Below are 26,763 nucleotides of genomic sequence, written 5' to 3' on the forward strand. Positions count from 1 at the left end.
TCTTTGGCATTCAGCCCCTATTGGCTCTTGACTGTCACCAACAGCTGTTGGAGGAAGTTTATTATAGAAGAGAACATATATCTTAAAATACAGGTGCATCAACCTTGTGCAATCCCACCAATGCATTTACAATGCACACTCACAGGGGGAGATGTAGCAAGCTTTGGAGAGAGAAAAAGTAGAGAAGTTGCCCAAAGCAACCAATCAGCTTCTGTCATTTCAAAGACTGTGCTATTTAATGACAGAAGCTGACTGGAAGCTTTGGGGACCTTCTCCACTTCATCTTTCTCCAAGGCTTGATACATGTCCCCATACCAGTGTGGCTAATTTGTTGTCTACACTGGTCCATCCTTATCCATATTCTCAGTCTTGTGTCCACAAGTCTCTGCTCAGTGTGGAAATCCTCTTGACTGTTTTCTGGCTGCCTTAAAGTCAGCTTGTGAAGATTTGTTCACAAGAGCACATATTACATGACGCAATTACCAGCTGAGTGTCTCATCTACTCCAGACTGCACAGCTGGCCTGTTTACTGCTTTTTTACTGGCTCAGATCTTACCACCAAGTACGGACATCTGTGCTAAGCCACAAGTAAACCACTCATCCCTACTGGTAATATTATGCAAAAAAAAAAGAAGAGGAGGAGGAAGGGAAGGAGGAAGAGGAGAAGGTAGAGGAGGAGGAGGAGAAAGAAGAGGAGAAAGAGGAGGAGGAGGAAGAAGAAAAAGAAGAATTCCCCATAGTAATGTTCCAAAGAGTAGGAGATCATCATTGGGAAATATTTATAGGTCTTTACCTAGTTTATAAATCAAGTCTTCCAAGGGCATGTAGGGAGTACAAAGAAACTAGGCCCTACTAAGAAACTATGTTCCTGTGACAGTGGGACCACACCACCTGCAGCGGGCAGTGCAACATGTAAAGAGGACACCAGTGTTCACAGTAGGATGTGACCAGAAGCCCACACACTTGGCCACTGCCTCTACTATCAGACCTGAAATATCTCCTGGTGGTCCTGCCCAAGAGAAACAAAGGTGAGAGTTGCAAAGCCTAGCTGGATCGGAGCGTTTGGTAGGAAATTCTGCATTAACTGGCTGATTAACAAATTGATTTGTGGATTTAAAAAATATTCCAACTAATTTTGTCAAAGCGATCATATTGAATTCTAACTTATCTCTACTGATGTTCCAGAATTTCAATAAAGTGGACTAGAGGCAAGGAAACCGTTATGTAATGTGTGGATCATACTTATATAAATTACCAAACTATAGGGGCTTTTAAAATGGCACACTACCTTTTGTGATCTTTATTTATGTTAATGAGCTCAAAGCATGATGCGTGCCTAAATCCAAAGAACAGCGAGCGTTTGGCTGATTGGTGTTTATCTATATTATTTATGTAACAGTTTACCTACGGTGTTCTACAGGGACAATACATGAGGCTAACAAGGATTGGATGGCGGAGAACGTGACTTGTTACGTTTAATTCCCAGGTGTCCAGGCCTGAAGCACTGATGGCACTTGCCTAAAATATTCCCTAGGTAAATTGTAGAGATGGTTGTTGTGAGTATTCAATAAGTATAAAAATATGTCAGCTCTCGGGTCAGACCGTCTAATTCTCCCCTATCACTGGCAATCCCCCCAGGACCTCTTGTATAAGTTCTGTGAAATGTATTGTGCAGAATTTACAAATGCCATATTAAATGACAGTAAAAGTAAGTAAAAGTTGAACACATAAAGATCACACCCAGAAAACCCGTCAGTTTTGCAGTGATAACCTATACGTGGAAAATGTTGCTGTGATTTAGATTATCCCTATTCTAAGCATATAAACTTTCAAACAGTAGATGGCAGCATGTTTGTAATGCCTAAAATACGACATCGCTATCAACCGCCTCCTCAAGCAGCAGCTAGAGAGAGATTACAGCTGAATATTTTTATTCAATTAAAAGTAATCAAGTAAATGTAAAATGGTTTAAACACACATAAATTATTTTCAAAGTACTTGTACACTACAGATTGCATTGAGTTTTTTTTTTTTCAATTCTTTCTGGAACGTTTACAATATTTAGCAATTTTATCCATTAACCTATAATTATATAACAACATTTTGAAAACAGAATCATTTTATGACAAAACGTTATATTATATCCATTTAAATCAGTTGCATAATTGTTAGTCATTCCTCTCTGAAAATAGGCCGTTAAGTAGGGATACCAGCAGTGAAATGAATGTAAGTGCAATTTAATTTGAATAGTGCAAAGTTAATCTACAAGACAACCAACGCAATGGCTTTAGGGTTGATATCATAGTTTTGGAATGATATTAAATGTTCTAAGAATTTTCAAAATGCAAATTCCCCCACTGGGAGCTGTATTGGAAGAGAAAATTTAGACTATTTATTCTACATGCAAGAAGAACAACTGTTAATTATATGCACCTTACTCACTTAACTGGCTACATTTTTTTCCAAAAACCTCTCAGAAATTGTCAGGTTTTTTTTATGATTGATTTAGGTCAAGAACATCTATTTATAACTTATCCAACACAATTTTATTTAAAAAAAAAATTTAATTGAATGTTTTTTTTTTTTTTTTTTTAAAACCACATTAATATTGATTTTTAACATACCACTTAATGATATATCGGACTATCAATGATTGGACTATCACAACATTGCGACTACAGCTCTCCAGAGGCTGCTCTTCTCCGTATTTGTCAGGTATACAGTACACTGGGCAACAGAGGGCAGCTTCATTTACATTTACCCTGTGACCGTCGGGTTTGAGGTTTGGCCCTGACATGCTGCCCAGCCCAGCAGCACAGCAGAGATTGGGAGAGGTCCTTCTGCCATTGGTGGCTGCTAGAAGATTATCCGCCCAATGTGCATTTCTGACTGGTTGCATTGTTTGTGCCCATGTCAGATAATGCACAGCCTGGCATGGTCGCAATGATATTGCCTGCTTTGCAAAGACGAATGGATATCCAAAAAAGATTCAGTGGGAGCAATTTTTACTTATTTGCCTGACACTCATTTTTTGTCGCCACCAAAAAAACAAAAGTAACATTAAAAATTTTTTAAAAACACACGCAAAAAACAGGTAAAAATATGCAGAATTCACCTATTTTTGTTCGCACCTCCAAAGTTGGCAAAAGATTTTCAAAAGGTTTCATTTTCATTTGGGGAGATCAGAACATTGTACAGAACATCAAAAAACCCATTCACAGTTACATGACTTCTTTCAGCTGCACTCAATATGTGGAAAGCCCTCCCTTGCACATTAAGTGGTATATTTACTGAAGTGCGGGTTTTCAGAAGTGGAGATGTTGCCCATAGCAACCAATCAGATTCTAGCTATTCAATGATGTGCAGTGAGGTAAATGGCTGGGGAGGCACTGGATAGTATCAGAGAGAGATTTACATATGCATATATGATCCGAGGGTTCATGTGGGCATTTAACAAAGGTACAGCAGTATATAGGGCTGGAAATTTGATGTGTTTTGATCAGGCATGTGTGGAAAAGGTAGACATGGGAGGCAGTGCCTCACCTGCCATACACTCTGTACTCCAGAGATTTGACTGTAAAAATTATTAGAATAATACAAAGATATTTATAATATTTTCTTTACATTTTTCTTATAATTTTTATAGTCAAAACTCTGGAGTATACCTACTGTAAGTATGACAGGAAAGGGAGGGAGTCATAGCTCGAGAATTGCACCTTAGACTGATTAAATAGATGGCAGAGATGCTACTTTTTTTTTCAGGTGCATTTTGAGAGTCTATTTGCATCCAACTCTGTATAAGGCACCTTGGCCCTCATTCAGAGCCGTTCGCTATTTGCGGTCGTTCGTTTAAAAACAAGGGGTGGCTATTCAAATGATCCGTACGCACATTGCAGTCTGTTCACACCTCTAAGTCTGAATGAACGAGCAAAACATACGCTCGTTTATTTGTTAAAAACGCCCCCTGGCCGCTCGCACCATACGTCATGTCCGCTATTTATTAGATTAATCGAGTACATCGACCAGCGTATGAACTGCTCGCTATTCTTGTGGTTGGTGTTTGCTACCACAAATTTGCGAGCAGTTCTGGCTCTAAAATAACCCAGTGACGTGGTCAATGACGCTGCTGTTTTAAATATACACACCCATAAAACGCCCGTTTTGACCTTTAAGCACGCCTGCGTTCGGATCTCCACTCCCCATTTTCAAGCACCTTCCCCTGTTACCACCCACATACGCCTCATTCTGTCACTCAAAATAGCAGGCACTCGCTATATAGCGTACAAACTATTTTCGGCCGCACTGACTGGTTCGCGCATGCGTACTAAAAACCGTACGCATGCGCAGATGTGCAAACATCGCTCGGAACGAGCGTACTGCCGCTAACGAGCGGCTCTGAATGAGGGCCCTTGTTTCTAATTGTCAGCAAGTAGCCTCTCCATTCGTGAATGTGGCACAGACATAGTAGCCTCTCCATTCGTGAATGTGGCACAGACATAGCAGCCTCTCCATTCGTGAATGTGGCACAGACATAGTAGCCTCTCCATTCGTGAATGTGGCACAGACATAGTAGCCTCTCCATTCGTGAATGTGGCACAAACATAGCAACCTTTCCATTCGTGAATGCGGCACAGACATAGCAGCCTCTCCATTTGTGAACGTGGCACAGGCATAGCAGCCTCTCCATTCGTGAATGTGGCACAGACATAGCAGCCTCTCCATTCGTGAATGTGGCACAGACATAGCAACCTTTCCATTCGTGAATGCGGCACAGACATAGTAGCCTCTCCATTCGTGAATGTGGCACAGACATAGTAGCCTCTCCATTCGTGAATGTGGCACAGACATAGTAGCCTCTCCATTCGTGAATGTGGCACAAACATAGCAACCTTTCCATTCGTGAATGCGGCACAGACATAGCAGCCTCTCCATTTGTGAACGTGGTACAGGCATAGCAGCCTCTCCATTCGTGAATGTGGCACAGACATAGCAGCCTCTCCATTCGTGAATGTGGCACAGACATAGCAGCCTCTCCATTCGTGAATGTGGCACAGACATAGTGGACTCACCATTCGTGAATGTGGCACAGACATAGTGGCCTCTCCATTCGTGAATGTGGCACAGACATAGCAGCCTCTCCATTTGTGAACGTAGCACAGGCATAGCAGCCTCTCCATTCGTGAATGTGGCACAGACATAGTAGCCTCTCCATTCGTGAATGTGGCACAGACATAGTGGCCTCTCCATTCGTGAATGTGGCACAGGCATAGTAGCCTCTCCATTTGTGAATGTGGCACAGACATAGCAGCCTCTCCATTCGTGAATGTGGCACAGGCATAGTAGCCTCTCCATTAATGAATGTGGCACAGACATAGCAGCCTCTCCATTCGTGAATGTGGCACAGACATAGCAGCCTCTCCATTCGTGAATGTGGCACAAGCATAGTAGCCTCTCCATTTGTGAATGTGGCACAGACATAGCAGCCTCTCCATTTGTGAACGTGGCACAGGCATAGCAGCCTCTCCATTAGTGAACGTGGCACAAACATAGCAGCCTCTCCATTTGTGAATGTGGCACAGGCATAGTAGCCTCTCCATTAATGAATGTGGCACAGACATAGCAGCCTCTCCATTTGTGAACGTGGCACAGGCATAGCAGCCTCTCCATTAGTGAACGTGGCACAGACATAGCAGCCTCTCCATTTGTGAATGTGGCACAGGCATAGTAGCCTCTCCATTCGTGAATGTGGCACAGATATAGTAGCCTCTCCATTTGTGAACGTGGCACAGGCATGGCAGCATCTCCATTCATGAATGTGGCACAGACATAGCAGCCTCTCCATTCGTGAACGTGGTACAGGCATGGCAGCCTCTCCATTCGTGAATGTGGCACAGACATAGCAGCCTCTTCATTCATGAATGGGGCACGGACATAGCAGCCTCTCCATTCGTGAACGTGGCACAGGCATGGCAGCCTCTCCATTCGTGAATGTGGCACAGACATAGCAGCCTCTCCATTCATGAACGTGGCACAGACATAGCAGCATCTCCATTCATGAATGTGGCACAGACATAGCAGCCTCTCCATTCATGAATGTGGCACAGACATAGCAGCCTCTCCATTCATGAATGTGGCACAGACATAGCAGCCTCTCCATTCGTGAACGTGGCACAGGCATGGCAGCCTCTCCATTCGTGAATGTGGCACAGACATAGATCCAGTGCATACTGAACACATTAATAGATTAAACCGCTTCACAGACTGCTCCGAGCTGCATTTTATCAAATTGAGCACCTTATGGAGGTGTTGGCAGTACTGATCTGCAACGGAGCTCGTCATGTCTGTAAGAAAAATGATCTGCGACAAGATTCGCCTTTGAGCTTTTTTTTATGGCTGACCTACTTTTAAATTGGTGAAAGCGGAGTGTTAGAGCTTTCATTTAAAGCTGAAGTGTAATGATGCCCAGTAATATGGTAACGCATCGCATAGCGTCTCCTTATTACCTTATTGATTTTCTTTCAAGGTCTCTGAAAAGTCGGTGGATGTTGTGGAATGGAATGAGCAGCTCAGATGTAGAACGATTCAGAAACTGTCTCAAAACATTCAGAACAAATGCAAACTAAAGCAATATTGATGTTTTCATCAGGCAGCTAACTTCTTTTTTCATCTTGAAAACATGTAGCGCTATAGTGACAATCAATTACTGATAATAGTAGTAAATTGGAACCAACACAATAAAACTAATAAAAATGTATCTGGATTAAAGATAAAAAAAGAAGGGGGTGATGTATCGAGTCTTGGAGCGATAAAGTTTAGCAGTTACCCAAAGCAGCCAAACAGCATCTACTTGTTATTTCAAATATTGTGCTATATAAATGATAGTTAGAAGCTTATTCCTTGCTTTGCATAACTTCTCCACTTTATCTCTCTCCAAAGCTTGATACATCTCCCCCAGAATATTTTGTGTTAGAGCAATATTGTGACATGTTTTAGTGGTGCTATTTCTTGTTGTACTATCCACCAACTAATTTTATCTTTTTGCAGAATTATATATATATATATATATATATATATATATTTTATTTTATTTTATTTTATTTTTTTTACTTAAATGAACTTACTCCAGTTTGCTGAGTTCCTTCAACATTAAATTTACTGTCTTCTTCTATACTTTATATATATATATATATATATATATATAGTCATATCATAATGCAAAATAGTTTATTTTTATTACCCTTGAATATGACACATACTTGCTCTATCGTCCCCGCTGCAGATAGAGAGGCAGAGCTGTGTGGTATCTTAGCGCAACAAAGATGAATACCTGGGACTGGAAGAAAGAGCCTGTCCAAGAAAGCACAGAACGACTGCATACAGTAGGTATAAAGGAGAAGCAATGGATTTAGGGAAAGCTGCAGAATGGCATGTACAAACCAGAAGCTCATTTACGGTGGACAACCCCTGTACTATGTTCTCTCTGCTATAGAGAAAATAGTCATTATCCATTTCCAGATAGTTTAAAAGACATTCCCTGTGATGTATATAGGGCGCTTGCCCTCTTCCCTAATGTATTTTCCTTGGTGGAGGAACTAACAGCTGTATAGCAGCCGGTGCAGCGCACTGGGGCACCTGCAGTCACAGGAGCCCACACCTGGTTAATCTCTCATCTTGAATGGCAGAGAACAGATCTATGGATCCCATTCTATTGGGACACTTGTACTGGGCCCCAATATTCCAAGAGTACTTGGCCACTCTGGGTCCCGCTGATACAGTCCACCTTTTCCCCTAGGCCAGTCCAGGACTTACAGTTCACTGTGTTGCTGCAACGTTTAAATGAATTACCTGCAAGTCGGTGCACTAACATACAATTCTCAGGCTTCCTGCTCACACAGCTGAAGGGAAGAGCAGCAATGAAGAGGAGTAGCCTGAAAACAAGGTAAGAAGGGGCTGGAGCCAACTAGGGGGTAAGGGACAGAGAGATCTGGGGGAATCGCTTTAGAGAGACATAGAGGATGACGCTGGAGAGACAACGGAGGAATTGGGCATGACTAACACAATGGGCATGAGATATTGCAGGTAAAACAGAATTTCCAGATGTCCAGGAGATCCTTAAATTCTGAATCTGGTAATAAAGCCATTTCTGGGGAAAAAAGAGCCAACATCAGATGTACTTTGAAATACATTAAAATACATTTAAATAAACTCATCACTATTGTTGCAAGATCCGGTTAGGGGTGTCGTCTCCTGGGAGTAAATGGCAGCACTATTCATGCAGCAACCAATAGCACTCCAGTCCAGTGCCTTCATACAAGTAACTGCTGCAAGTTTTATTTGGCATCATTAATAAACAAATCATAAAAATAAATCCTAGACTGCCTGGCTCTAACTAAAATAAAGTTCACGCTCTCCAAGGGCTCTATTAATTAACATTATCACATTATTTTATTATCACCTAAAGTTACTACAGGGCAATTGGAGTAGAATTCGTAAAATTCTACTCCAACCCCTAATTATCACTTATTTTTAGTAATCAGATCGCATTTCCCATAATTGTAATGGGAAATGTGATCCGACCAAAGTTACTAAAAATAAAATGTGACAAAATACCGGGGAAAGCCCTGTGATAATAACGCCACCTGGAGGTGGCGTTATCCAGGGTCTCCCCTGGTTACCGGACTCCAGCTCCGCTCTAACGGGCAGAGCAGAGCCCGGAGCCGGCCCCAGAGATCAGCTGTGTGGTCTAAACAGACCACACGCTGATCTCTGCTAAAAAAAAGAAAAGAAAATGAGTAAAAAAAAAAACTTACCTGAGTCCAGGGACCGGTGGTCGGGGCTCCGGGTGATGTCCTCCCTCCAGTCAGCTGGTCTCCCAGCCTGTGCTGTGTGTCTCCAGCACCATGTCTCTCCAATACCATCCCACTGTGTGTTTACAGTGCCACCCAGGGGCATAGAGAGGCTGACTGGGCCCAGGTGAATGGTGGGGGTCGTGGTCTGTTTGCAGGAGGCGTGGCCATGCCCCCTTAGGATTTGTTTTAAAAAAAAAAGACTTTTGCTGCATGCTGGGGAGGGGGGCGCTGTGCGCCTCCCAGCCCGGTGCAAAGCCGCGGGGGGTGGAGTGCGATCAGAGTGATCGCTCCCCCCCACAGGTATAGGAGACTGCTGTGACCGTGATTGGCCCCTGGAGTGTAAGACAGTGTGTGACTGGCCTCTGTCAGTGTGAGAGTGACCCCTGGTCAGTGTGACACTGTGTGTTTGAATCCCCTGGTTAGTGTGACAGTGTATGAGAGAGGCCCTTGGTCAGTGTATGAGAGAGGCCCCTGGTCAGTGTGATAGTGTATGAGAGAGGGCCCTGGTCAGTGTGACAGTGTATGAGAGTGGCCCCTGGTCAGTGTGACAGTGTATGAGAGTGGCCCCTGGTCAGTGTGACACTGTGTATTTGATTAGAAAAAATTAGAGGATGGGGAGATTTTTTTTTTTTTTCAAACCCATCCGTCCCCCAGATTCCTGTGTAACTAGCCAATGGGAGTCTGGGGGGCGGGCAGTTACAGGAGGCAGGCGCTGATTACTATGTTTCGGCTGTAGCGGCTGTGATACATGGCACTGATCCCCTGGGAGCTTCCAGGCAGACACGCGGCCATATTAAAAACTAGTTTAAAGGTACACTTAGGGACATGTTTTATCCACCCCCCTCCCTCTGCTATTTTTGGTCTGCGCTGCTGTCCCCACTGAACAACCACCACTGATAATAATAATAATACACCCTAATACACTTATGCACACAACCAGTACATAAGCACACAAAGTTTTAATTTTTATATATAAGAACGTATAATATTTCTTCTCATAGACAAATTCAAAGAGCAGAACAAATTAATTCTAATATACACCTTTAAAATCAGAAGTGAAGACACATGCAGCCAATCAGAGATGGCAAGCTGGCGATGGTGACCTGACCCCCCTCCCCGGCACCTACTGACTGGCATATTGTATTTGCGTCTATATGTGTGGGTTTCCCTCAGGAATTGCTCTTACTGTACTCGTTCTGTCTCTCATCTCTCGTACCCGCCACCCTCTGCCTCTCCAAGTATAAAGAGGCACAACTGCAGGGCGTAGGACCAGGGCGAGGGGCAGTTGCCCCCCCATGATTTCTGTTGCCCCCCCTATGAACTTCTGCACAAAGCAAATGGTGATGAATGAAATGAAAATGGGAGTGAAGTGATAATGATAATAGCTTTATTTGAACTTGCCAACTGTTGTCGTTTCTGTTTACCAAAAATGAAGTTATCTTCATCTTTGTTCTGCGTACATTTTCTTTTTGAAAATGCTTTTTTTCCATTCTTAGACGCCCCACTCATTTTGCTATCACAATGTGCAGTAAACATAAGCAGACTCACAAGACAGGGAAGCTGCACTCCCCATTGGCTGTTCTTGTAAGCTGTACGACAATGGAACAGAGAGAGTGAATGATTGTGGCCTGCAGGGCAGTGGCGTAACTAGGGTATTTGGAGCCCAGGGTAAGTAAAAAAATGGACTCCCCCCCTAAGAATGTGGGAGCTTCGAAGGCGTGCGCTGAAAAAGTGGGCATGGTCACAAGCCACAAGTGGCGTGTCCACTGGAAAATGGGGGGCGTGTCAACATGACACACCACTGTTTCTCGTCACGCTGTAAACATTCCTTTCCATTCCATAAGCACCTTAATAACCCAGTAGTAGTGCTCTTCTTGCAATGCCCACTGTGTAGTAGTGCCCCTTATGTAATATCCCCAGTAGCAGTACCCTTATGCAGTGCCCCCTGTAGTAGTGCCCCTTTTACAATGTCCCCAGAAGTGCCCCTTATTCAGTGCCCCCAGTAGTGCACCCTTTACAGTGCCCCCAGTAGTGCCCTTTATGCAGTGCCCCTTATACAGTGCCGCTAGTAGTGGTCCCCCCTATGCAGTGCCCCCACTAGTGGTCCCCCTTATGCAGTGCTCCCAGTAGTGCCCCTTATACAGTGCCCCCAGTAGTGGTCTCCTCTATGCAGTGCCCCTTATACAGTGCCCCCATAGTAGTCCTCCCTATACAGTGTCCCCAGTAGTGCCCCTTATATAGTGTCCCCAGTAGTAGTCTCCCCTATGCAGTGCCCCTATATAGTGCCCCCAGCAGTAGTCCTCCCTATGTAGTGCGCCCAGTAGTGCCCCTTATATAGTGCCCCCAGCAGTAGTCCCCCCTATGCAGTGCCCCCAGTAGTGCTCCTTATATAGAGCACCCAGTAGTAGTCTCCCTTATGCAGTGCCCCCAGCAGTGGTCCCCCTTATGCAGTGCCCCCAGTAGTGTCTTTTATATAGTGCCCCAGTAGTGGCCCCCTATGTAGTGCCAGTGCCCCTTACATATATAGGACAAAGACACACAAAAAAAAAAACACAACACTTACAGTACCTGAATCCCCTGCTCCTGTCGCGCCCACAGCTGTCCGCTCCTCCATCCTCTCAGCCCGCTCTGCACTACGGGAGAAACGTCATGACGTCTCTCTCATCACCCACTGCAGGAGCCGGAAAGTGGAGCTCATGAGTCTCTGTCTGACTCTCATTGGCTGCCACAGCAAACAAACCGCCGCCGGGTAGTACGAGAGTACTGCCTGGCGCCAACAGCGGTGTTTGTTACTGTGTAGTGCGGTCTGCACCACACTGAACTGAAACCAGTGTCCTTTAAATGCGGCCGGCAGCACACACACACACACTCACACCTGCGCCACCGGTCCGACAGCGCCCAGGGCACGTGCCCTTCTCGACCCCCCCTAGTTATGCCACTGCCTGCAGACAGTTTAAAACATTAGCCGCAGTCTCATTGTCACCAGATCATAGCACATACCAGATATTATAGCACATACCAGATATTATAGCACATACCATAACCAGTGAGGCAGTTACTATAGATTTAAAAATACTCCCAATCAAATGAGATTAGGCCGTCAACGAAATCTGAATAAAAACTAGGTTAATGACTATGAAAAATTTAACTTTTTAAGATGAACAATTGAATTTACCTATCCTTCTAACAGCTATTGTGCTAATTGGTAATCAATATTAAGAATAATATTTATAGTAAAATAAACAATGCGGTTGGCCAACCGCAGAAACACTGATGATAATTAACATAGGATAGGGAGTCTTTGTATACCTACAGTCACTCATAGGCATCTTTATAATGGGTGCAAGGTGTGCAGGGTCCAGGGGGGGGCCACACACCCTGCACCCATAGGTAATTATACTTACCTTTCCACAGACTCCGGTGCTGACCGGACCGGCGCTGCAGAACAGCAAAAAATCACTGGGAAAATGGCGGCGGACATTTTTCCGGTGACCTGCGCATGCGCAAAAAAGATGTCCCCGGGAAAAAGGCGTGGGTGCCATTTTACCGAAGACGCACGCAAATGGAGGCTGCATATGGGCCCCTCCTCTCTTAAAAAGCCCCTACAGTCACTGTTACAACTGTCGTATAACGCGATTACAAAATGCGAGAAAGAGGGTCCCCAGGCCCTATAGTAGTCCATGACCTTTTGCACCCCCCCATGAAAATTTTCGTTCCTACGTCTCTGGGCACAAGTATCAAATCGGCAGTGACCTGCATTAAATACTCTGTAACCTCTCAGATGAGCAACAGCTGACTGTGATACTGAATAAACTGGCGCTGCGAATACAGCTGATATGCGAGCCCCTTGATACTAGATGAGCAATGACAAAGATAATATCTGCTGCTTCAGGGCCTCTACTGAGAAATAACACAATAATCAAAATGAAAGAAAAAAAAACAACAACACAATAAACAGGAAGGTAACAAAGTTACTACCTTATCACAAAAGATCAGAACAATCTTTAATATATCTCAGAAACAAACTGACTTCCAGGCTGCGCTGTTGCCAGGGAAAGTCATCAATCAAGATACAATGCTATATAAATAATGTGATATAATGTTGCCGGTCTGACATCATTTAAATTTAATTTCTAAGTCATCATTGTGCTCCGTGTCAGCTGTGATGTGCTTTGATAAATCACAAACAGTGGTGTATATTCATCAGCCTGCATCATTCATTAGACCACGCATGGTAACCTACTGTAGGGCTTAATTGAGATGTATTTACAACAGACATGCTTAAAGGAAAATCAGGAAATCCTGTCCATGTACACATATTTTTAGCCTGGAACAAGTACAGTTACGTGCTATTCTAGTAGCTGCGGTGAACGTTGCATGTACATTTTCAACCTTTTTTTATTATCATCAGTAAATACATTGAAACGGAGGTCAGTAAATAAAAAATAATAATCTTCCCAATCGCTACTGCCATAAAAATGGGTATACTGTATGTCTAATTTTGAAATTGAAACCCGGTACATATATGAAATTATGAATTCATAATCCCTTACTTGTACTCCAATTATATTAGTTATAGGGGCCTATTCATCAACACTAAAATAAAGGTTTTAAGGAAATTTTTCTTAATTAGCGTTATTTTAGTATTCATTAGCAAACTTAACACAGGAGATAGCTCTGATATCTCCTGGTTAAGTCCACCTGCGTTAATTTCCACACTGCCCATACATTAGTACATTAGTATGGGGATATGGAAATTAGGCTATTCATCAAATTCCGAAAAATGTATTTTTGTAATTTGATGGTGTTACTATACGCCACTCTGAAGTGTTGTACAGCGGGTGATACTTACCTGTACGACACCTCAGAGGCGGCTCCGTCGTGCGCATGCGCGAGACCCGAATAACGACGGCCAAGCCGTCGTTAAGGGTCTCGCACCAAAGGGGGCGTGCTGTCGATGGTGATTGACAGCATGCCCCCTTTGGTGGGCATGCCGGGGGCGTGGCTGCCCAGACGGAGGCGTTCCCATGGGAATGCCTACCGTCTGGCCCCTCTGATAGAGCCAAAAGCACTCCAGGGCTTGCGGCAATGAGACCCTACCGCAAGGGTCTTGTCGCAAGCCCGATGGTCACGATGGTCTTGACCATCGCGACCATCATTTTGGCCGCTCGCTATAGCTGTGGCTGGTCACCCACAGCTATGCGAGCGGCCGGGAGGCCGCTCCAAAATGGAGGAGGGACGGCCCTGATTCAGAGCGAGCGCTCTGTCAGAGCGTCCGGCTCTGAATCAGGGCCACAGTACCAAGGGGAAACAACAGTGCGAGCGCTTCTGCTGTCTGGGCACCTTGTCGTGCATCTCCCCTGGAGAGGGGGGCCCCTTTATTGGAGGGTCCCCACCTCCGGCCTGGGCTGACTAGCGGTCGGGATAATGTTTTGGCCGGGGGACACAGTGAAAGGGTTCCCCTTGCTGTGGCATTACTCCCTCGCTAGAAAAAGTTTGGTGCTGGTTATGGATAATACAGGGGACCCCTACGCTACTTGTCCCCTGTATTTCCAAAACCAGGACTGTCTCTGAGCCCAGTGCTGGTTGTGCTAAATACAGGGGACACCTACTGCTTTTGTCCCCTGTATTTTGACAACCAGGACTGGCTCTGAAAAGCCTGTGGCTGGTTGTGCTAAATACAAGGGAGTAATTTATCCCCATGGCACAGGGCACCACAGGGCAGGGGGCGCTGTTTGGGTCTGTCAATTTTCCTGTTTATTATCATTCTCACTTGTAGCTTCCTCTTCTTTTATCCCCGGCATCTCCTGGCCTCCCCTATCTCTTCTCTGGACCTTCCCTATGAGGCCATGGCCCTTTTTCAGGTGCACTATCTTATGTCCCTATTTAAAAAATGAGGAGGGTGTGCGCCAATGCTCGCTCTGGCACAGGGCACCAAAAAGTCTATTTACGGCTCTGCCCCTAGCTGCCATTTTTCAAACACAGCCTGTAGACTGACAGGAGCTGATTGGTTGGTACTTTATCACTCTCCAAGGCTTAATGCATCTCTTCCATGATGAGTGTTCTGAACATTTCTGGTGTTTTAGTTCAAATAATCCTGCTTCATAGGCAAATTTTTATTCCAGTAAAGAGGTCTGATCATAAAACTGCAGTGACTTTGAATGTCACCACTGAGCCTACAGTACATAACCAAATTTAGAATCCACCAGATCTTCTTTGAAAAATGCAAGATAAATATAAGTGAGCAATTGGCCTGGAATCAATGTCATTAGCAGCATGCAGCAGCCTGGAATGTGTCCATGACAGTTGTTGAGGGCTTTTTGTTGAAGTCTCACAACCCAGCACATTGAAAGTGCTTTTCCTTCTGGTGTGGAGATGCCAGGGGGAGTCTATCTTCAACCTGTATATTGGCAATTTCTTTCCATCCAAAAGAGACTGTTTAGCAACCTGTTCCTGACTGGGCTATGTGCCTGAGTAGGACTGACTAATGTGAGGGCTAATTCTGTGTGCCAGCAATAAAAATGGTTTGTGCATCAGAAGTCCTCTCTGCAGGGAGAATGGGGGAGGACAGCTATCACCTTTGGGGGTAACCACACAAGAAAAAGTGCCATACTAACTTGATCCAAGAAAAAGCTTTATCCTTTTTTTAAAAAAAAACAGATATTACTAGAGTTGGGGAGTTTGGATATTATTAGAGATGAGCAGTTCGGATTGCATTTGGGGGAAAGAATTTCCGACATCCGAGTCAATCCGATTGGCGGCTCAGGTCGTTTTGCCTGACTCGGCTTTCAATGCAAAACGTCATCCTCACGGCATCGGATTGATGCGGGTTTTGTATTCTATATAAGGCGCTGCGACCAGGACTCGCACCATTTCCCTGTCAGGAACACTGCTGTATGCTGCGCTGTACTCTGCTGTAAAGGCTGTGCTGTATCCAGACTCACCAGTGGCTGTGCTGCTTAGTGAACATGTATAGGGGGTGCACGCTGCTGTATGCTGTGTTGTAATCTGTTGTATAGGCTGTGCTGTGTCCAGACTCACAAGCTGCTGTGCTGCTCTTAGTGTGTATAGGGGGTGCACGCTGGTGTATGCTGTGCTGTACTCTGCTGTATATAGGTTGTGCTTTGTTCAGACTCACAAGTGGCTGGGCTGCTTAGTGAATGTGTATAGGGGGTGCATGCTGCTGTATGCTGTGCTGTAATCTGCTGTATAGGCTGTGCTGTGTCCAGACTCACAAGCGGCTGTGCTGCTCTTAGTCAGTGTGTATAGGGGTGCACGCTGGTGTATGCTGCACTGTACTCTGCTATATATAGGCTGTGCTGTGTCCAGACTCACAAGTGGCTGTGCTGCTTAGTGAATGTGTATAGGGGGTGCACGCTGCTGTATGCTGTGCTGTAATCTGTTGTATAGGCTGTGCTGTGTCCAGACTCACAAGCAGCTGTGCTGCTCTTAGTCAGTGTGTATAGGGGGTGCACGCTGGTGTATGCTGTGCTGTACTCTGCTATATATAGGCTGTGCTGTGTCCAGACTCACAAGTGGCTGTGCTGCTTAGTGAATGTGTATAGGGAGTGCATGCTGCTGTATGCTGTGCTGTAATCTGCTGTATAGGCTGTGCTGGGTCCAGACTCACAAGCAGCTGTGCTGCTCTTAGTCAGTGTGTATAGGGGGTGGTGTATGCTGCACTGTACTCTGCTGTATATAAGCTGTGCTGTATCCAGACTCACAAGTGGCTGTGCAGCTCCTAGTCAATGTGTATAGGGAGCACGCTGCTGTATGCTTACTAATACCAGCGGCAGATTCATTTTGTGCTCGTGATCCCTCAGAACCGCAGGGCCTGTCACGGGTGTACCCCATGTACCCCTCTGTTGCCGGGCCTGGGGGGCATACTGATGTATGCTGCAATGTACTCTGCTGTATAGGCTGTGCTGTGTCCACACTCACAAGTATCTGTAGTGCTCTTAGTCAATGTCTATAGGAGGGTACGCTGCTGTATGCTGTGCTGTACTCTGCTGTGTGCTATTTCCATCTAAAGATTTTCACATGTATATATAAGCCCTGTGACTCCACACAGTTTGAAAATCTAAATAATAATAAAAAAATATATATAGTTAATTTCTATTGTTTGCACTGTTTGGTGTGCTTTACCCTAGTGCACTTTGTTCACGTGCACATATAAGCCCTGTCAGAGTAGGACTGGGGCATGAAGGGCCTACCTGGGGAATGCAATTATAAGAGCCGGTACTTAAGGGAAGTGGTCATCCACTAGGGAGGGTGTGGCCAGCCATCACAGATGTTTGGCTAACAAATAGGCAAATCTTGGTGTAGTTTCTATAGAAGGGAACCATGCACCATGTTGATTAATGATCCTGCTCCACCAGGTAACTGACTGCCTAATAGAGTAACAATGTATATTTCAGAGGAAGGGGATGGGCCCTCAGGCAATGGGGCCCACCGGGGATTTCCCCTGTACCCGTACCCCTGTGGGCCAGTCCAACACTGAGCCCTGTAACTCCACGCAGTGTGAGCCATGTGCCATGTTTGAAGTTGAACTGCCAAATGTTTGTGCCGCCCTCTGCTGTTGCTTAGCTTAGTTAGCCAGCTAGCTCGGTGCAACCTTTTAGCCTAAACTGGATTAAAACAATTTTGTGAGCTGTGAGGTGGTCAAAATCGACTGGAAATGAGTGGAAATTAATGTTATTGAGGTTAATAATACTCTAGGACAGTGGTTCCCAAACTCTGTTCTGTGGCACCCTGGGGTGCCTCAGGACACTTGCAGGGTAACTCAGGTTGGTGGTCCAGTACCAAATCCAATTATTTGTGGTCAATACAGAGGCACAAACAACCTGTCCTCCACCACACAACTAAACCTAAGGATGACAGGTAAGCAGAATTTGTTTAATCTTTTTTTTTTTCTGAATCTCTGTATAACAAACTTCTGGCTTAGGGGTGCCGTGAAAACAATGCTGATACTCTAGGGTGCCGTGATTCTAAAAAGTTTGGGAACCACTGCTCTAGGAACAAAAACGGGCCCAAATTATGTAATTTTAGCTTTTTTTTGCCAATTTTTGAACAAAAAAAAATCAAAAAAACCAAAACCAGTCACGGCGGTTTGGCAAAACCAAAACTGGACGATGAATTAGAACCAAAACCAGCAAATATGGTCTGACGCACATCTTTAGATATTATAAAGGGTTATTTTTGTTCAGTGTAAGAATTCTAAATGAATCTCATCTTATCCTATAACTTAATAAAATCAAAATGTGAAAATTTTCAATGGGCTGAATACTTTTTATATCTACAGTACTGTGTATAAAAATAAAATGAAAATATACATTGATTATATAACGAAATAAAACAGCTTTACTTAGTTGCCTATGTTTGTAAAATACTGTAATTTCAGGGAGAATGTGAAAGAGTCATCTACAGTATACGGATGGTGCTGAACAGAGCGTTTACTGATAAGCATGTCATAAAATTGACTTGCATCCAACTGTAAGTGGTATAGAGATATAGAAGAGCAAAGGAACTAGGACTGGGCCTTTCCATACATCAGCTAATAGAAGAAGAAGAAGATAGGTTGTGGATTCAGAGCTGCTTGACATGTAGGATGAGAACCATTATAGGACATGAAGATGCTCTTAGGATTTTTATGTGAACTGCTGAGGCCAAAATCCGCTTTGGACTAGCCATGTGTCTTGGAAATACAGTACACCTAGATTTCCACCAAGACACATACTGTATGACATGCTTATCAGTAAACGGTGTGTCCAGCACCATCCATATAAAGCACATAGGTTTGCAGAGTAATATGAGGATGTTTGCAGTAGAACAGCTGTTTGCACAAGCTGAGTGAAGGATTTGGCCATAGTTGGACCAAGCATCTCAAAACACAAACCAGGCACCTAGGGGTCTATTTACTAAGCAGTGTTAGGAGACAGAGTGAAAAGTGATAAGGTGCCAGCCAATCAGCTCCCAACTGTCATTTTTCAAACACAGCCTGTGAGATGACAGTCGGGAGCTGATTGGCTGGCACCTTATCACTTTTCACTCTGTCTCCTAACACTGCTTAGTAAATAGACCCCCTAGTCACATACACATATCCTAATATTGCACCAAACTGACCCATGTGGCAAGCCATGGAAAAATCGGCTAAGTCGCAATATGCATCTATTTGGCTGAATAATTATTCTCAATTTGTGTCTATTTTGCACTGATAATGTGATTAAAACACAAGCTATGTGTATCCTATATACCACCAGTGTATTTGTGCGCTATAGCGGTGCTAAAAATATGCTAATCAGAGACAAAAGACAAGAGCCCGGGCAGATATGACTGAGATGGAGCATGCGTTCTACCGGGCAGCATTGTGCAAATGTACACTGCCACGATTGTGAGAAAAGTGCAAATCCTAAGTAAAGCGTATACTACAAGTCTGTCGGTGTGCATCTGCGACACGATTCAAACGCTATACGGTGTGAAAAAGATGCTAAAATGCTTTGCGCATGCGCAGTGAGGAAAACGGCAGAAAAATGGAGGCCACGCCATTTCCCCGGTGACCTTCGCATGTGCAGTAGACTCTGGGCACACTCTAGTGTCCAGAGTCTACTGATGCTGCGGTCAGCAGTCAGATGCGCCAGTCTGCTAACGGCCGCCGGGGAGAGAGGAGGGGGCCCCGGATGGGGAATGAACACGGGCCCCCTCCTCTCTTAATACGCCCCTGGAAAAACCGATACATGCTATCCATGGCGTGGCGTCTAAGTAGCACCACGTGTTTCGCACCCTATGGCGCAAAACACTAGGTGAATGAAGACACATCTGTATTGGGGTTGGGTATGCGATCCAGAGCTGATAATGCTGCCGGTCAGAATCCCAGCAGCGTAATCTCGACAGTGGAAATCCTGACACATGCAGGTAAGTATTCTAATCCTTCCCCTCACCCTAACCTTCCCCTTCGGCAGCCTAACCCTAACCCTCTCCCCTGCAGCCTAAACCTGACCCTAGCCTTAACTCTAATCCTAATCCTAATCCTGTCAGGATCGCAGTCTTTGGGATTCTGACTGCTGTCGGGATTCCGGCGCTGGGATTCTCTCCGTCGGCACTGGGATGCTGACTACATTAAATTAGGATTTCCTTTATGCAGCGACATTACTTAAATAAAATAAAGGGTGGAGAGTAGGAATTTTTAAGGCTATTTCTTGCTCGCGAATGGACGCAAAATGACCATTACTGCCCAAAAGTTCACAGTTGTTAGGCTTCAAGTGTTGTAATTTGTTTTATCCATTTCACAAAAATGTTCCTCTAAAAACAATTCACAATGTCCTTACATGCAATATAAAAGGCAGAGACTGCATCACATTATACATTGTCATCCTGCTTGCAGCTAAGAATCTATTAGTATAATTTCAAGTACTTAGAACAAATCTGCCTGTAATAATTTGCATTATGCAAAAAAAAGCTGCTGCTTTGTGTTAAGCATTAAGTAAATAGCATCTTCTCTTTTCAGAATTAATTAAAATATTAAAGAGCAGCAAAAGAAGCCACCTTAATTTCCAAGTGTTTCGGATTTCATGTCCCGTCAAAGTAATTTATAGCTAATTAAACAATAATACTAAAATCTGCTTTCGGAGTGAAACAATATATTTTAAATAAAAAAAACAAAAAACATTAAATTAGAGAAATTAAACCTAGTTATCTGTTTTCACTTTTACTTAAGTAGAAAAAAGTACATTACAGTGTACTAAAGTCAGCATTAATGACCTACTGTATAATATGTTTACATTGTGTCTTTTACTGTTAGCTACCTTTAGTCAATTATTGTTATTGCTTGAAGTTTGCATAGTAAATCACTTGTGCTGAGACACGGGATGCAGTCGGGAAGTCGGCTAACGTAAGGCCGACAGCCGGCTTCCCGACTGCATTATCCCGGCGAGGGATAAATGACAGGCGTCTATATCTAGACACCTGTCATTTTCGGCGCCGCCAGCGGACAGCTGCGGGGGGGGAGGGTTAGGTTTAGGGTTCCCGGGGGGGACTTAGGGTTAGGCAAACCCTCCAGGAGGGTTAGGGTTAGGCTAGGGTGAGGGAAGGTTAGGGCTAGGCACCCCTGGGGGCAGGTTAGGGTTAGGCACCCCCCCGGTGGACAGGTTTAGGCAGCGGGGAAAGGGGGTGGTTAGGGTTAGGCACTTAGAGGGGGGATTAGGGTTAGGCACAGGGGGGGAGGTTAGGGTTGGGCACCCCTAAGGAGGGTTAGGGTTAGGGGGGTTAAGTTAGGTTAGTAGATACTTACCTTACGACGATCGGGATTTCCAGCGCTGTTGGGCTTCCGCTGCCGGGCTCTGCTGTTTTGTCGGGCTGCCGCTGCCGGGATTCGAACTCCCGGCCATGCGGCCGCCGGGATATCATACCGATTTCTTCGACACTGACAGTGGGTGTCTTAGTCCTTGCACATTCAGACGCTGATCACTACAGATGCAAGAGCGGACGCAGCAGCGCCCACCTCTGTATCAGTCTCACTGCTACTTAATAAGGAGGGGTATGTCTTATGCACAGTTATTATAACCAAGGGTGACATGTAACATTAACAACAATAATATGGTGTCAACTTCTGGGTACAGTATATTCCTGCAGAGGCGTCACCGAGTCTGGAGACATCCAGTGCACACTCTGACTGTCCCTGCGTGCCCGCCTCCGAAAAAGGCGGCGTAGCCTAAATAAAGGGGCGTGTCCTCACAGGGGGATCCCGATCACTTCACTCCGGGAACAGCCCAGCATCGCCGGAGATGTTGGGCTGCCCCCGGAGACTGGGCGTTCAGCACGGGATCGGTATGAATCCTATGTCCGGCAGTTCAAATCCCGACATCGGAAGACCGGCAGCAGTTCAAATCCCGACAGGTAAGTAAATGCACTATCGCTAACCCTTTCCCCCACTAACCCTCCCTTAGGGGTGCCTAACCCTAACCTCCCCCTGGGGGTGCCTAACCCTAACCCCCCCTTTCCCTAGCCTAACCCTAACCTTCCTGGGGGGGCTCCTAACCCTAAGACCCCCCTTGAGAGCCCCTAACCTAACCCCCACCCCACGACTGTCTGCGCCTGCTGCCCGGCTTACCTTCGTTCGGCATGCCAGGCGTCCTGCTCCCGGCGTAGGGATATTGATAGGCATCGGGATTTCGATGCCAATCATTAGTCCCCTGTCAGGATTACACAGTCGGGAAACCGGCGATCGGCATTACTACCGTCGGCTTCCTGACTGCATACCATCAGCACTGTCGGCTTCTCTTCTATGACAGGAGCCGGGTGCTGCAGGAGAATGTCGCACTGCAACACCCAGCCCCTGTCACTGCAGAGGAGCCCGCATTTTGGTGACCCGGGTGTGGCCCGCACCCGCCTCATGACGCCACTGTATTCACGGCAGGACCATCTGTATGCTTCGATAAGAACTTGCCAATATCAAGCTGTCCCAGCAAAGTATTTACCGGGTTTCGGACATGGCAGATGTAGGGCTATAGTCATGAAGAAGTGAAAAGTCTTTCTTTACTGATAATAGGACTGTTCACTTCTTCCTCCAATTCAGGGAAGGGGTTTTTACAGTACATGCAAAAAATCTAAGATTTCTCCTGCGGTTCCCCTGAATAGTGTCAGAATGGCTCCCACATACACAGGGCCGGATTAAGGGGGGGGCGACAGGGCGGTCGTCCAGGGGCCCCCACACACAGGAGGGCCCCCACACACATACCCGGCTGGTGACGCGGGGACTAGGGGCGCATGTAGACTGCTGCCTGCGCTACTGCATGATCAGCAGGGCGCAGGCAGATACCTGTAAGGGGACAGGACAGTCCGGGGATCCGCGTCGCTTAGTAACTTTATTGAACCGGCGGTGCCAGTGGCCGGTGCAATAAAGTTTTTTTTGTTCAATCAGTGAAGCGTGCGTGATGTCATGACGTCACGCAGCGCTGCACCTATTGAAAGAGCAGGCATACGAGGAGCTGTGCTGCAGTGAGCAGCCGACAAACAAATAAGGTAAGTGTGGGGGCTAGGCGCTGGGGAGGGAGACGCAGTGTGCCGAAGAGACAGACAGGGTCTGTCAGAGTGTCATCAGGGGGAGGAGGCACTGTGGCTGTATTGGAGGGGGACAAGGGCCCCCACAATTTAGTTGCCCCGAGGCCCCCACATGACTTAATCCGGCCCTGCACATACAATAATATGGAGAGAGCGACTCAGAGGAAGGATGGAAACTTCTTGTTTCAGTTTTCGCTTCTCAATTCCATTTCACCATCTGGAGAAAGTGAAATGAGCTGAAGCGTACCTCGGTGGTGGGAGATGAGCAGTGAAGTTGACTGCTCCAGCTCCTTCTCCATCACTCCGCCCCTCGTGTCCTGCGTCCGATCTGTGACCTGGGCAGGTGTTGGATCGAAATGTACTATCGGCGCATGCGCAGCATGAAGATGACTTATCGGACTCCCAATAGATCAGTCTTCATGCTGCTTGCAGGGAGCGTGGAGGGACCGCTTATCGGAAGATGTCGCCATTTTCATTTTCTAGGAATAGGGCCCGTAATTTGCACGCCATAGGGCTGCAAGTGCCGCAAGTGGCAAGTAATGGCGAGGGTTTCAAGGTATTTTTTTTTGAGAATCTATAAATAAATAGGCAACAATGGGTAACGCCATCAAATGACATTGTTAGTAATCTGGACTCCGAAAAACTTATCTTAGGTTTGCAGAGTTTAAAATCTATAGAGACTGATCTGTGGAATGAAAATAGAAAGACTTCAGCAGTTCCCTGGTCATATAGACGTGGGGTCCTTTAGTGATGCGGTAATTCTCTGAAAACAGTAGTTTATACCTTACATCTGGCCCAAAATGTCTCCTACAGATGTGTCCATATACCTCATGCCTCCTTGCGCTTTAAACAGCCCACAGAATATAGGCGTGCCGCATATTTTAATTAGCATAAGCTGACAGCTGTGCGTCCTATTCACATCACTTTGCCAATATGACGCATTTTAAGGGAAAAAGTTGCACGAAAAGACGCCCGGCACTACAAAGTCACACGACGCTCACGCGTTGCAGCGCACGGAGAATAGATGCATGTAGAGGGGGCCTTGGACTGCACACCCTAAACATAATGAGATGTGCTACCACGCTGAGACTTGTAGTTCCACACAGAGAAAAGTTAAATTTGAGGGGCTTAGCATAATTTTGGCCAAAAATATGGGCCCACCCACTGCGTCCAGGTGACCTCATCATCAGGTGGGTCCCTAACACTAAGTTTAATTCCAGGGCACGGGACCCACCAGGCAGCACAAGCAACCACCCCAAGGCATCACACTAGAGTGAGGTTTAAGTGTTAAAAAGGTGTTAAATTAGTAAGAAGCAATAGCTATGTGTTGAGATTGTTACATAGGTGAGAGGTAATAATTAAAGTGTAATAAAAAAAAACAAAAAGGTGTTACATTGGTAAAAAAAAGAAAATTGGGTGCTAGAAAAGGTGATAAATGAAATGTTACAATGTCATACCCAAGGAGGCCCCACGCCTCGAACTCATCCCTAAAATTGACAAATTGTATAAATGCATGCAGGACTTACTATACATAGTGCCTTTTCAAAATGCAGTCTGCAAATGCCAAAGATCCATTCTAATTAAAAAACACCCTTGGGCAGCTGGAGGGGGGGGTTGCTAATCCAAGCTGAAGGAGTCCCAGCCTTCAAGTGTACATGTGCACAATACAGACTATATTGCGGAGACCTTGGACTGCATACCCAAATTCTAAACATAATGAGAGGTGCTACTATGCTGACACTTGTAGTTCCACACAGAGAAAAAAAGAATGCAGGTTCACACCTCCAAATTCTATGATGATGAGGTCACCTGGACCATGGGTGGGCCCATATTTTCGGCCAAAATGATGCTAAGCACCTCAAATTTACTCTGTTATATTGCAGAATGTATTATAATGAATTTGATTGGCAGGGTTTAGTATTTGGAGTGTGCACCAACATTTTCTCTTTTCTCTGTGTACATAATATAATGAGGAGGGGGAATGTCTTATACACTGACATTAGGACCAAGAGGGGTATTCAATATGGGAGTGAAAAGTCCGTGCTGGACTTTTCGCTCCACATCGGAGCTTTTCCTGGGATAAAGTATCGGGCGCGCGCCAACTTTATCCCCGTATTCAATTAAAAAGCTACGAAAACGGGAGCCGGCGAAATAGGATCGGTGAAAAAAAACGGGATTTACCTGGAATAAATTGTAGGACCCCCTAAAGCTGTCAAAACATGGGGGATCACTATGGGTACCCCCGTTTTAGCCTGCAAATGAAAGTCTGGGTTTTAAATAGGCGTGGCGGAATGGGTATAATATACCGCCGGCCGCAGGAGAAGCCCGACAGCGCTGGAAATCCCGATCGTGGAGAGGTAAGTATACACTAACCTAACCCCCTAACCCTAACCCTCCTTAGAGGTGCCTAACCCTAACTTCCCCCCCAAGTGCCTAACCCTAATCCCCCCTCTAAGTGCCTAACCTAACCACCCCCTTCCCCGCTGCCTAAACCTAAGTCCCCCGGGGAGGGTGCCTAACCCTAAGTCCCCCCCGGGGGTGCCTAACCCTATCCCTCCCTCCCCCTAGCCTAACCCTAACCCTCCCGGGGGGGTGCCTAACCCTAAGTCCCCCCCGGGAGCACTAAACCTAACCCTCCCTCCCAAGCGGCTGTCCGCTCGCGGCGCCCGGCATCACTACGATCGTGATGCCGGGCGCCGGTCTCCCGGCGTCGGGGAAATGCGGGCGTCTACATCTAGGGTGAAATGCCGGGATAAGACAGTCGGGAAGCCGGCTGCCGGTATATAGGCAGTCGGCTTCCTGATTGCTTCCCGCCGTGGCAGGTGTTTTTCTCGACATTGACGAAGTGATGCAGAAGAGCACTTCGGTTATTTTCTTCGTTTTTTTAAATTTGGGGTACATGAAAATGGGTACTAGCATATTTTTAAGTCTCTAAAGTGTTTTTTTTAAAATTCTGCAAAAATGCACCTGCCGCTAATAATCTATTCTAGAAAACACCTGCCGCATACTTACAGAATAGCTCTGAACCTATTTGCCTATTTTTAAACACTTTTTTTCCATTTTTATTTCACCCCAAATTTTTTAATTATTTTTTTGGGGTGTCCCTATTTTTTTTTTTTTTTTTAAACTTTTTTTGACACAGTTATTTTTTAAATGTCATTCCCAGTGGTGCAGGCTATTTTTTTTAAGCCTGCACCCCTAAACCCAAACTCTGCACTTTTTTTCACCACCTATTCCGTGGTGAAAAGTTATCCCTGTTTTTTTTCAAAGACTTTTCGAACCTGCAAAAAGTCTTTGAAACTGAATACGGGGATAATTGAAATCGGCAAAAATGACGTCATCGGCGATAAATTATCGCTCCAAATTTTCGCTCCAAATTGTATGTGTCTCCTTCTGCAACTACATAATGAGGAAAGGAATGCCCTGGACTTTGTGGGTAATTTTAAAATGGAAATTAGTATATTTATGGTGCACATTACTGAGAAACAACCATGGAAGAATTTTAGATACAGTAGATCTCATACCGGTATTATACAAATGTTTAATTTATTTTTGCATGCAAATTGGAATTAAGAAAAAAGTCCTTTAGGTGATGGTATTAACCTTGACAGTTGGATCGAGCCAGCACCGTGCTGTTTTCCAGCTTTAACAACTACAGAGAAAGAGGAACCGCTTACTAAATCTTTCTACTGTATTGGGAAACACGTAAATGGTGACAGAATTCTGGAATGAAATATCAGGAGATTCTTACGACTATAATTGGAGTGACATTCATTTTGCAGTTTGGTGATCAGGGTCCTGACAGGCTGCCTCTCCTGGCATAGACACAAATTCTTTACATACTGTAAGCATATATCTC

General features: G+C 45.3%; 1 protein-coding gene across 1 annotated transcript in view; it reads right to left on the reverse strand.

Moving 5' to 3' along the window:
* The window catches only part of CALCR (calcitonin receptor), a 400,000-nt gene extending 375,500 nt beyond the window's left edge, over positions 1–24,500 (reverse strand). Inside the window, exon 1 of the mRNA XM_088442186.1 lies at positions 24,431–24,500. The gene's annotated coding sequence lies outside the window, so the exon portion shown is untranslated. The remainder of the gene's footprint in view (positions 1–24,430) is intronic.
* Positions 24,501–26,763: the final 2,263 nt, after the last annotated feature.

This window comes from Taudactylus pleione, unplaced genomic scaffold (genome assembly GCF_031769625.1).
Source record: "Taudactylus pleione unplaced genomic scaffold, aTauple2 ptg000306l, whole genome shotgun sequence".
In the NCBI taxonomy this organism is placed as follows: Eukaryota; Metazoa; Chordata; class Amphibia; order Anura; family Myobatrachidae; genus Taudactylus; species Taudactylus pleione.